Here is a 12,645-nt window from a genome sequence, read left to right as displayed (position 1 = left end):
TCTTAATATAAAACGGGATGCGACGCAAAAAAAGCTGCAGCCTGCGAATCGCAGATCCTGACGCCGCAGCCTGTGAAACAGAGTTGGCGTTCCTCACACCTTGGGGAGAAAATTTGGTGGCCCTTGGAAAGTTGCAAGGAGCTCAGTGACATCAAAATGTAAAGTTCCTTTCTGCTGAATTTATTTTGTCGAAGTGAGCTCCCCTTGAGGGGCTGGAGAGATTTTGTGGACAGGTAGGCAGGGGTCTGTGTGGCTTTTCTTGGGTTGGAGCCACCTCACTTGCCTGATTCTCATGCCAGATCACCTACAAATGATTTATAATGATATTAAACACTTTGTGTGCGTTCAGACAAGGGATCCATGTGCCCTTCCCAGCTGCCCAGCCTGGCTGACCATGGGAGCCACCCTTGCTTCTTGCTTCCCTCTTCACTTCCCTGGATTTTCGGTGAACACCAGGGATCCAAACCACATTTAGAGAGGAGCTTGCTCTAACACCTTGCTTTATTTAAATTTGCTCCCATTCAAACTAACAGTTGTGTCATAGGGTTGTAACTTTTCTGAATAATAAGAGCCCACTAACTGCTATTTCTCAGCTCCTCACCAGATTTCAGCTGATCCTCTACCTTTGCCTGTGAATATTTCTGCCATTAAAAAGCCACAGTTTCTTTGGCCTTGCTGGTGCTGTTGTCAGAACTCCCTCCTGTATCTTCCAGCTCTTTCTGGCTGCAGCAAAAACTGGATTTTTTTTTTTTTTAAGTAGTTCTTTCAAACCCCTCAGAAAACTTTCTCTTTAGAAAAGCAGGATATATTTCATCCCTTAGGGTCAAATGTTACTGGGAAAATTGTGACAGTCTACTTTGAGAGGCTTAAAGAAGTGTCTTGATTATGCCAATGACATTTCTTACTCCAGGAGAGCCTGATCTAATAAGGCAACATCTGCTATAATCCTAGGGGAAACCATTAAAAACTGTATGTCAGCTGCATAGCAATTTTAATTATAACACTGACAAAAACAATTATGACACCCTTTTTATAGGGGAAACATCTGTCAGAAAGATAAGATGAAAGGCTGGGAGTTATTTATTTCTTGCTAAATTAACATTCTGGGACCCAGAGCAAAATTATTAACCTGGCCATATTTTGCTCTATTGAAAGGTCTTATTTTTTCAAGCAGTTCTTCTTATGTAAGAGCATTTAAGTTCATTAAATTTTACTTGTTGTTAGTATAGGAACAGACTTCATTAGAAGTGGTTTGTGCTTAGTGGGCTGCATGATGTATGAGGAGGGGCTGGGGGACCTGGGTTTCATTAGTCTGGAGAAAAGCAGGCTAATGGGGAATCTCATTGCTAATTTCAACTCCTTAATGGGAGGTTAGAGCAAAGGGAGAAGCCAGACTCCTCCAGAGGTGCACAGTGGCAGCAGGGAAAATGCCAATTCGATTTTTGGGAATCGATGTTCCCAGTGGGAGTCTCTGATCTGGAGTGGCCAAAGCTCAGAGCAATCCCAGCAGAAGGTCACAGTAGAGACCTGAAACTTTCCAGCTCAAGTTTCTCTTTAATTCCATGATCCCTCTGCATTTTCAAAGTGTAACATCATTAACTGAGAGAGTCAAAGGAAAAATAGGTTTGGGTTGGTGTTTGTATTGTGCCCGTGTGTTTGGTTCTAGTTTAGGAATTGTCCATCCTCCTCACAATTTTCTGTGGTTTTATTCCTGTGTGTGTTGGCACTCTGTGAGCCAGAGACAAACGGGGGAGTTATGTATCAGTTTAAAAATAATTGAATCAGCATCTAGCTGCAAACTTCTGAGATATACTTTTTCTGATATTTTTGCTTTTTTTTTTTTTTTTTGTAGGAGTGAGGGAAAGCTAGCTGTGGTGCTCAAGATAGCTAGAAAAGGAAAAGGAAAGAAAACTGGTAAAGACTAAAGAAAAAAGCATTGCAAAGTTCTCTTTTCTGTGGTAGTCCAGATAGGTAACACTTTTCTTCAGTCCTTCTTGATCATGATTTTTTTTTGTTTGAATGAGGACCTATGCTGAAAATGAGTGCTAAGGAGTTATTTCTGATTTTTTAAACTGCATTTCTCTGCGACGGTGCCTCAGAAATAAGCAGAAGAGTTACTTTCTTGTAGTGAATTAAAGTAAAGGAACCAGTTAGATGTTTCTGAAGTACCTGGCAATGGATGGCTGTCCAAGGGGATTGTTTTGATATATTTCTGATCTGAGCAGCTGAATTGTGAGCTCCTTGGAGGGAGAGAAGGGCAGCAGCTGATGGTCAGAGCATCCCAGGGAAAGGCTTCATTCGCTGTCTGCACACCATATTCTCACTGGGGACAACAAAAAGGGGGAATAAGATCCTAAAAATGCCAAGGTTGGAAGCTTGGAGAGGGAATGTGAGGAGGCAGGTATGTGTCAGGGCTGCATTGCAGCTCCAGAGCTGTGACTTAACTCCTCCAGAATTCCTCTTGCGCCACAGAGGCAGAGGACACACTCAGGAGTGAAAATCCCTGTCGTGCTGTCCTGGCGTGCGTGGCACCCTCATCTACATGTTGGCTCAGCTCCTCTGGCTGGGGAGGTTTGGGGTGCACGTGTTCCTCCTCCTCCTCCTCTTCTTCCTCTTGTCCTCCTCCAGCTGCTGTAGGGAGGGCTGGGCTGGAGCAGCGAATTCCTGGGAGCCCCAAAAATCTCTGGTGGTCCAGTAGAGCCCTGCACCTCCTCCCACTGCTCCTGGCATCCCTGCAGCACCAGGGATGCCTCCTCCAAAGAGAGTTTGCATTCAGCAGCATAAATAAACAAGAGCCGTCCTGAATTTGAAAGGAAAGGCTGTATATTTGTGCCCCTAAAAAGACAATTAACAATGAAGCTCCAGTGGCTGTAAGTTCACAGAGTAAAGGGTCTCAGGAAATAACATCTTTGAAAAATAAAGGCCCAGCTCTCCCAGCTTGAAATAGCAACTTCAAACAAGGCGCTGTTATGGTTGAAACAAAGGATGAAACTCATTTACTCTGCCATTCAAACGCCACTGAAACAAAATATTTATACAGGTTTGGGGGGGAAAGAGGGCTATCAACTGGCTTTTCACTCAGACGTGGATTGTTCACAGCTAAAATAAAACACTGACTCTCCCCACTGGAGAGTTCTCCCCACGGTGTTTGGTGCACAGAGTGTGACCAAGGTAATTTCTGCGAAGGCATGCCAGTGAGTCACAAAGTGCAGTGAGTTATTTGTGTGTGTGTGTGTGTGTGTCATTACTCTGAGCACATGCAAACCAACATGGCTAATTACTACCCAGAAAAAAAAAAAAAAAAAGAATACTGTGTCAAAGTTTGAGCAGCTGCAGATATTGCTACATTTTGCCTGCAAAGTGCTATGGTTCGCCTTCATAACTCTCAAAGAAGTCAGGTAAACTCCCAGCTGCATAAAGAATAAAAATTTGGAGTGGTTATGCAACTGTTGTTATTTGTTTGTTCTTTTAATTGAGTGAAAATGTTGCGGGCATGCCTCAAATAATGTTGCCAGTGGACAGGAGAGATGCCTAACACATGAACTGTAGGATGATGCCTCATATGACTGAAAAACCTAAACTTTGCCTTTCATGCTAAAGCAGAAGATTTGTTGTTAAACTAGCTAGTGCTTGAGAGATTGCTCATACCATTTTGGGTGTATTTAATTCATTTCATGCAGTCTGAGGCATAAAACAAAAAGCACATGTTAATATTTTAAGGCCAAGTGTATTCAGAAACAACAGAGCTTAATAATTGCTCTTGGATGACTGGGTTCAAAAAAGTATGTTTGAGCTTCCTTTAGCAGCAGAGCTTTTTCTTTTATTCCCTGCTGGTTTCATTTAAGAATTACTTTGCTTGTGCTCAAGCTTGTGATTCTCCTGGTCAGCTCACTAATCACTGTGATGTGCCCTTCAGTGCAGTGAGGGCAGGAATTCATCTCGCTGGGTATGGGCCCCTCTTTTTATTCCCCTCACCAAAAAGTAGAGGAGTTTGGCATTGTTGTTCCCTGGCTGTAAAAGTTGAGTGTTGGTGCTTTGGTAAGGTGTGACAGCTGTTTAAAAACTTTGCCTTAGCCCTAGGTGTGTAGATAATGCTGTTCACAGCACAGAGTGTGAGAGCCCGTGGCTTGGAGCTCTGTCACTGCTGCTCTTGTGCTTCTCTAAGTGGGAAATGTCCCTGTGAGCACGGGGAATATTTTTGGAAAAATGACTTAAGATTATTTTTTTCATGCTGACATGTTCTACTGTTGTGTCAGGGTTCAGGCCTTGGCATCATTGAATTTGTTCATCTTTTATGTTTTCTTTTACCTTCTTTATTATTCTCAGCTGACTTCATTCTCATTCAGCTGGAGCAGAGCACACTGAGGTCAGAGCTCCTGGGATCTGCAGCTCCTCCCGAGGGACAGCTCCGATCTCTGCTCTGGGACAGGGACAGCACCCAGGGCATGGCTGGAGCTGGGCCAGGGCAGCTCAGGCTGGAGATCAGGGCAAGGCTCTTCTTCCCCCAGAGGTGCTGGCACTGCCCGGGCTCCCCAGGGAATGGGCACAGCCCCGAGGCTGCCAGAGCTCCAGGAGCACTTGGACACTGCTCTCAAGAAAGAAAGTGATGAGATTCTTGGGTTTTTCCTGTGCAGGGACAGAAGCTGGACTTTGATCTTCCTTGTGGGTCCCTTCCAACTCAGGATATTCTGTGATCATCACCCAGAGCAAATTCCCAGTTCTCTTTCTCACCTCGTTGACTTTTGTCTGTGGAGTGAGCTGTGCAAGCCAAGTGCTGGGTAGTGGCAGAACTCATGGCACCGAAAGTGAGAACGGAGTCATTTCTAATCACTTGATTCCTTTTGGCAAGTGAGTGCCATGATTTCATCCATGGATCCCTCTTACTGCATGTTCAGTGCACATACACATCCTTACAAACAGTGCAGCAGTGACTCTCATTGTGGTCAGTGAATAAGAATATCTCTGTTTACACAATATTTTGAAATTCATTCCGGACAGGTGCTGCATGTTGGGACCTGAGGGAGCTGGGGTTGCTTAGCCTGGAGAAAAGGAGGCTCAGGGGGGACCTCCTGGATCTGCACAACTCCTGACAGGAGGGAGCAGTCAGGGGGAATCAGGCTCTGCTCCTTGGGAATAAGAGACAGAACAAGAGGAAATGGCCTCAGGCTGTGCCAGGGGAGGCTCAAGCTGGACATCAGGAGGAATTCCTGCACTGAAGGGCTGTTAAGATTTGGAGGTTTGGAGTCCCCATCCCTAGAGGTGTGGACTGGCACTCAGTCCTGGGGCTGGGGACAAGCTGGGGATGGGTCAGTGACCTTGGAGGTCTTTTCCAACTAAATGATTCTGGGATTCTACTGGGAAATGGGTCTTCAAGTTTTAAGAGTGAGGGAAAAGTTGATGTCTTCTCTCTTGACCCAAGCAAAAATTCAGGAGTAGAGCACTGTAGTCAGGAGCATTCACCCTACTCCATGTTGAGGATCTCAGCCTCAAGTGTCTGGAGCAAAAAATCATCTCTTGAGTGACTTTAACTAAAATAACCCATATGTAAGATCTACATCCTGTTTCATTGACCTCCTCTCATGCTGGAAGGCTGTTCAGGGCTATCCATCAAGAAATTCAGCTCTATTTCCACCGAGGTAGGAGAAGCACAGGCGACACCAGATTGAGCTGTAAGTGGATGAGTAGATGGTTGCGTCCGCTGGTGCCTACACTGGCAGGCTTGGGAAACTGCCTGTGTTTCATTCACAGCCATCTCTGGGAAGCTCTGCTCCATCCTAGCCAAGCTGGCTGTCTTTTTGCTTTTCCTTCCCCAGGGCCACAGTGTCAGATTAGTCATTTTTACAAGAGCGGGGAGCTTTATAGCAGCCCCAACATACGTTCTCTGGAACAGCGACAAGATAAATTCACTTTATACAAATACAAGCAGAAGTTGCTGTATCTCTCCTGGTTGCTTTTTTTCCTTTTTTACAATGGAGCAGGTGCAATGCCTGTATCTGTTATCAGTATCTAATATGGTTTGAGCAAACAAGGAATTGCTCACGTTGTCTAGGTGTTGCACACAGTCCATTAGTCACCCCGTCTAGTGCTTATCACAGTTCAAAAAAACAACATTTGGGATGAGTCATTAAGATTCATTAAAGAATATCTTTGTCACAGCAGCAAATGAGGGAGAAGTACGGAAGGGATGGGCGGGGGTATGTTTAATATTTGTGGAGAGCATAAGACATGTGCTGTGTACCAGGGATCTTAGGGACAATCCTTGTTTCACAGACTATTACTAGCAGAGCAAAAAGTGGACTTAGTTGTTTTGATCAACTCTAGGAAGCAAATCCTGCATTTGGAGTGTGAAATAATTCACTTTTTTGGGGATGGCCTGGGTTACAGGGTGTGATATCCAACACCAGTGTCCAGCTGGGGCCAAGCCATAAGTCTTGTTGCAGCCGTGTGTGGCTCTGTCAGTGTCAGCAGCCCCGGAGCACTGTGCTCCCCTTGCCTTGCTCATGTTCCCAGCAAAAGAGACATTCCTGCAGGATGTGGCACAGCCACATGTCCCTGTCCTGTCCCTGTGGCCACGTGGTCTTGTGTGAAGCCCTGATGCTGTAAGTGCTCAGCAGGGGCTTGGTGGCACGCAGGACTGATGGCACTGGCCAGCAAACACTGGCAGGCTGGCACAAAACAAGGGGAAATCATTTCCTTAGCCCATGAGAATCTGCTGGACCTTAGACATTAGGGCTTTTTCCTCCCCTAGGAACAGCAAAGTCAGTCTCCAAAAAAAAAACAAACAACAACCCTTTGTGAATTGTATTTTGAAAAAACCCAACAAAGCCAACCCAAGCCATGATTGATCAAAACCTTGTATTCTTTTTGCTCTTTTTGATTTTTATTTTAATTTTTTTAAAACATGTTTTTACTTTGAATTGTCTTTTCTACAAACAGCGGGTTTTGGTGGAGCCCTGCACAGACCAAGCAAAGGGAGGGAGTGCTGTAAGCAGTTCTTCTCCACACAGATCTCCACGTAGCTTTTTCCCCACTGGCATGAATTCCCCTCTGTGGACCAGATGTGCTTTTCTCTTGAAAAACTCACAGGAGATGAGTGTTTCCATAGCTGAGCTGTCCTGCTGACAGCACTGAGATTTCTGGAGCCACTGCTCACTCCCAGGTGTGAAGTGGATTGCTCTCAGGCCAGATGAGCAGCCACAGGACTTTGTTGTTGCTTCTCCCAGCATTGGAAATCTTTTAATTAGGAGAGAAATAAACTGTCCACATTGTTTCTTTCTTTCCTGTAGTGCAGTCTCTTTCCTTTGTCTCAGTGCAATCTGGTTTTCTTAACGTGGCTCATTCAGAAAGTAAGCTGAGGGGTGCCCAGAAGTCTTTAATTGAAAATATAGATTTTAGTATGATCTTTATGGTAATACTTCAGTTTCTTTTTTATCAACATGATAAGTGATTGCCCCTCACATCCCAGCTTTCACTCTGGATGGAAACTGAACTTTGGAAGCAATACACTCTCAGGTCCTGTGCAGGTGAGCTCTGATGATTCCCACTGGATTTCTTTAAGCAAAAGTTTTGCTTTTAGTGCTCCTGAGTAAACTCAGGAGAACCTGGAGTTGTGTGGAGCTCTTATCTCAGGACAACACACACTTTGGCCAGGCGGGAAAGAAACTGAACAGATTTTAAAAGAAGGGGATTTTGATCTCGCCTTCTTTAAATTCCTTCTGTCTTTCCCAGTAACCTGGGCATTTCTGGGAACCCACATCCAGCACATGCCAGGGTTTATGGCCAGCAATCATCTTTAAAATACCCATTCCCTGGACTTGGACCCTCTGTCTCTTCCCAATGTTTTTGCAGTTTGCAGCCCTGCCTCAGGCTGGTTGAGCTTTTGCTGCAGCTCCCAAAGACATTTGGGGCAGAGTTGTGAATCCCAGAATCCCAGGATCCCTGAGGCTGGAAAAGCCCTCCCAGCCCATGGAGTCCCAGCTGTGCCCGATGCCCACCTTGTCCCCAGCCCAGAGCCCTGAGTGCCACGTCCAGCCCTTCCTTGGGCACCTCCAGGGATGGGCACTGCAAAGCTCCCTGGGCAGCCCCTGCCAAGGCCTGAGCTCCCTTTCCATGGGCAAATTCCTGCTGCTGTCCACCCTGAGCCTCCCCTGGCCCAGCCTGAGGCCGTTCCCTCTCCTCCTGTCCCTGTTCCCTGGCAGCAGAGCCCGACCCCCCCCCGGCTGTCCCCTCCTGCCAGGGACTTGTGCAGAGCCACAAGGGCCCCCTGAGCCTCCTTTGCTCCAGGCTGAGCCCCTTTCCCAGCTCCCTCAGCCCCTCCTGGGGCTCCAGCCCCTTCCCAGCTCCGTTCCCTGCCCTGGACACGCTCCAGCCCCTCCAGGGCTCTCCTGCACCAGCCACAACTGGAGCCAGCCCTCGAGGGGCCTCTCAGAGCCAGCACAGAGGGACAGATGATGCTTCCAGGAATGGACTTGCTGGACTCTAACCTATAAAACCCAGCATTTATGTAGTAACACCATCCTGATGTCAAAAAATATAAAACAAACAAAGTTAAGGATTGCATAGAAAATGTCCCATAAATCCATAGTTATGCACTGGCTTCCCACAGCTGATATTCTGCCATTAAAACCTTCCCTCACTTTCCTTAGCTCTCTGTATCCTGTGTCGTTACACGCTCCAGTGGAGAGTTTAGTTACTGAGGACAAGGTGAAGGGATTTGAAATGAGCACACTCCACTCCTTTTGCTGTTCTCAGGCATATGGGAAACACCTCAAGGAATTCAGTCTTTTTAGGATACTCCCTTCTCCCACCTCTGGATGTGTTCCCTTGAAAGGAGCACGTCCCTAAAGAAGAAGTTTGTTTACCAAGGGATTATTGCAGGGATTCTTGCTTTCTCTGCAAGGATGTGTTTTAGCTCAGATTGAGTTTAAGGAAATGGGAGTCACGGAGTCACTCAAGTCACTCAGCCTTTCTTTTTTTTTTTTTTTTTTTTTTCCCCTTCTGGCTTCCTGTTTGCCCCAAGCAACTTTTGAACCATTTGGTCAATTTTAACCAAAGCGTGGAAGGATCTCCTGATCTGAGGGAAATAAAGTCCTTACACGTCTCAGAAAGAAGAGGCAGCAGAGCAGATAAAAGACACCAGACCTTGTGCCCCCACAGAGATAAAGGCAAGAAACGTGGGGTCGACTGTATTTGTTTCCAGAGAAGCACACAAGAAATAAATGCTATTAACAGGAACCTTTGATCAGGGCTCACATCTTACCAGGCTTGAGATAAGAATTTGTGTTATTAGAGATGAGATAAGGCCCTCTGAGACACAAGGCACGGGAGAGCAGCATCATTTGTTCTCCTGCTGGCAGAAGGACGTGCTGCTGTGGTGAAGTGTAATATTTACCTCAATTCAGTGGTTGCTCACCCCTCCTTGGGCTCTGCCTGAGGCAGTTCTCCTGTGGGGATGTTTGCTGAGGTGTGAGAGACCTGTGTTGCTGCCTCAGTGTTGCCTGAAGAGCTCAGTCCTGGGGAACAGCCTGAAATCCGCTACAAGTCTGCAGTTGGTGGGGCTGGGTGACTCCCAGGTACCAAATGGAAACATTCCTAGAATCACAGAAATAGAGAATCATGGAATGGTTTAAGTTGGAAGGGTCTTGTTCACCCCCTGCCATGGCAGGGACACCTCCCACTGTCCCAGGTGCTCCCAATGTCCAGCCTGGCCTTGGGCACTGCCAGGGATCCAGGGGCAGCCCCAGCTTCTTTGGGCACCCTGTGCCAGAGCCTCCCCAATTTTACAATAAAGACTTTTTTCCTTATACCTAATCCAACTCTGCCCTCCTTTATCTTGAGCCCATTCCCCCTTGTCCTGTCACTACAAGCCCTGATGAAAAGACTTTCCCCAAACAAGATAAGCAATGACTGAAAGTCATGACTGTCTGAAGGCTATTCCAATTCCATTAATTAGTGAGCTGGCAGTTTCACTTGGGAGCCTGTTTGGCAAATGGCCACTGCTATCGATACTGAGGTTTGCCAGATCTTACCAGGAATGAGTGATCAGGCATGGAAAATGGGCAGCCATCCATCCCTAGAGAGTGAATCACACACCTTATTTCAGGAATATCAGTAATGCCACCTTTTATTTTTTTATTTTTTTATTTTTAAATAAATATTTTCCAGGTCTGTAAGTAATGTGGGGACTTCATGCTTGACATCCCAGTGGGAAAAGTGACACTCTTCTCCCTGCTGTGACAGTCTACTGGATTTCAGTGCTCCCTCCTAAATCCTACCTGGTATTTCAGTATGGATGGGTCAGTCACATATTTCTAGAGAGTACTTTCCATGCCCATTAGTGGAGGGACAGGAGATCGATCCAGTTTTGTGATATTTGGGATACTCATCACGCAGGTTGATCTCAAGCATGAGCTTAGCAATGTTGAACTTGGGACCTGCACATCTTTTGTCTCTGGGTTTCCAAAAATAAATCTTCCCTGCTTATCTTTCTGACATCTTTTGTAAACAGTGAATTCAAGAGCAAACTTTGTAAAGCTCTTAACCCTAATCTTCCCAATAAGCTCCAAAAGTCAAAATACCAATTATGCCCCGTGTTTATTTTTGTCCTCTGGGTCTCAATTTTCATGCTTGCTTTTGCTGCTGGGCTCTCTGTGAGGCTCTTTGGTTGGGTTTTATACAAGGAAAGCAATCCCTTCCTTTTCCAAAGACCTTTGAGTCTGAAAAGTTTCCAAAGCCATGGAGTTTGAAAAGGCAGGGGACTGAAATAATAGCTTGTATTTGGTGACATGTAAGTGTCAGGTTTTTAGCCAAGGTTTACAGGAGAAGGGAGTTGATTCGTACAGAAGATCAGCCTGCTGTCTGATTCCTTTATTTAAGCCCATTTTCTGTGCTCTCCACAAGAAACCCAGTGGATCTCCAGCTGCTTTGTGTTTTTCAGGTGGAAAAAGGAGCAAAGTCACGCAGGAGTGCAGTGGGAGCTGTGGGAGCAGGTACAAAAAGCAGGGATGTGGAAGGACTGAGTCTCCTGAGTCACATCCCTGCTGAGGGCTGGAAGCTGTGGCTGGTGTGATGTAAAGCCTTGGGGAAGAGGGTGTTGGGGGACAAACCACACAGGTTCCTTCAGTGGCAGCGTTTTCAGCTCAGCTCTGAGGTGGGATGGAAGGTGGGAGAGGCAGAGGGGAGATTGGAACATTCCAAAGCAAAGAGAAATTTGGAGAATTATGTCTCCTAATCTTCCTCTGTGGGATACTGGTTTAAAGCCCAGCAATAGTTACTGGCAGCCTGTTTCCCTGTGTCACTCTCTGCTGGATTCCTGATTAATTCAGATTTCTCTTTCCGTGAGGACTCTGACAAAGTCTCTCTCCTCTACCCAGCTGCTCATTTTCAGTAGAGGTAGGAGTATAATTCATTCCTGACCTCCTGTCAAATGGGACTGCAGTTGGGTAAGGGATCAAAATTTAATATAGGAAAACAGGCAAACATGTGAGATATGGCATGATCACATATTTTCTTATAAAAAAAGTGATAAAAATAGCAAAATATCTGAATCAGCTCAACAGCTTTTAAACATCTGTTGAATGCACCTTAGTGAGTTACATGCTTGATGTTTCACTTAAAAATACAGCATATTTAACTTTTCTTTCTTTCCCTTTTTTTTTTTTTTTTTTTAGCTAAAAAATTTCCAGAAATGGCCTTTGGTGAACCAAAATTAAGAGAACAGCTCTGAGAATAAATGTATCATGCTGTTGGCTGATATTTTGGTTTCCTTACTGGGGCAACAAACTATTTCCACCCCAGGAATGACTTGGTGTTAATTCAGCAGAGCAGGTGGCTGAAGAGACAGTTTGAATATTTGATAGCACACACCGAGGTGTTTGGATGAACTGGTCATTTAAAAACAAAATCAAGAGGCATGCATCTCTAGGGAATTGTAAACAAAGCTGGAGTCATTCCTAATTATTGGGATACAGCCCTGTCATCAGGTCCTTGTCTAGATACTATTATTTATAGAAATAATTATTATGCAGCGTTTCAATTCGGGATGCACACGGTTCTTTAATTGGGGGCTGAACTTGTGTTTGGCGATCTGGATTCCTATCCTTACTCATCTGTCTATCATTTATAAAGATTATATATCTGAAACGTGACCTGTACGTAATTATAATTAATTAAGTCGCCAGCAGTATGCTGAAAAACTTGCATTTAAATCAGGGGTTGAATAATTAAGGCAATTAGTAGAAGTGACTATTTGCAATATGGCTTCTTGAAAATGTGGAATAATTGCTAATCTTCTAGGCAGAGATGGACAGAACACCAGCCTGGTATTTAATTCTGTAAATACAAATTAGGTGAGGTGGTGCAAGTACAGAATTCCTTTTTTTTGTCCAAATTTCCAGAGGTCACAAACTGGGTGAGTGACACACACATCCCAACAGATTATTTCAGGGCACAGTTAAGTTCAGGGTGCCCAGATGAATCCTCAAGCTATTAAAAAATTCCCCTCTCTCGGCTTTCATCATTTTTATTTATAATCCTTAATTTGTGTGGTTGGGAGAGTAACAGTGCTCGTTTCCTCACCCTGCTCTGGCACCGGTGCTTGTCCCTGTGGATTTGTGCTTGTCCCTGTGGATTTGTGCTTGTCCCTGT

Source organism: Pseudopodoces humilis, chromosome 2, assembly GCF_049639895.1.
Source record: "Pseudopodoces humilis isolate 2021_Gansu_Grassland_sample_001 chromosome 2, ASM4963989v1, whole genome shotgun sequence".
Classification (NCBI taxonomy): Eukaryota; Metazoa; Chordata; class Aves; order Passeriformes; family Paridae; genus Pseudopodoces; species Pseudopodoces humilis.
This window is presented reverse-complemented; position numbering follows the sequence as displayed.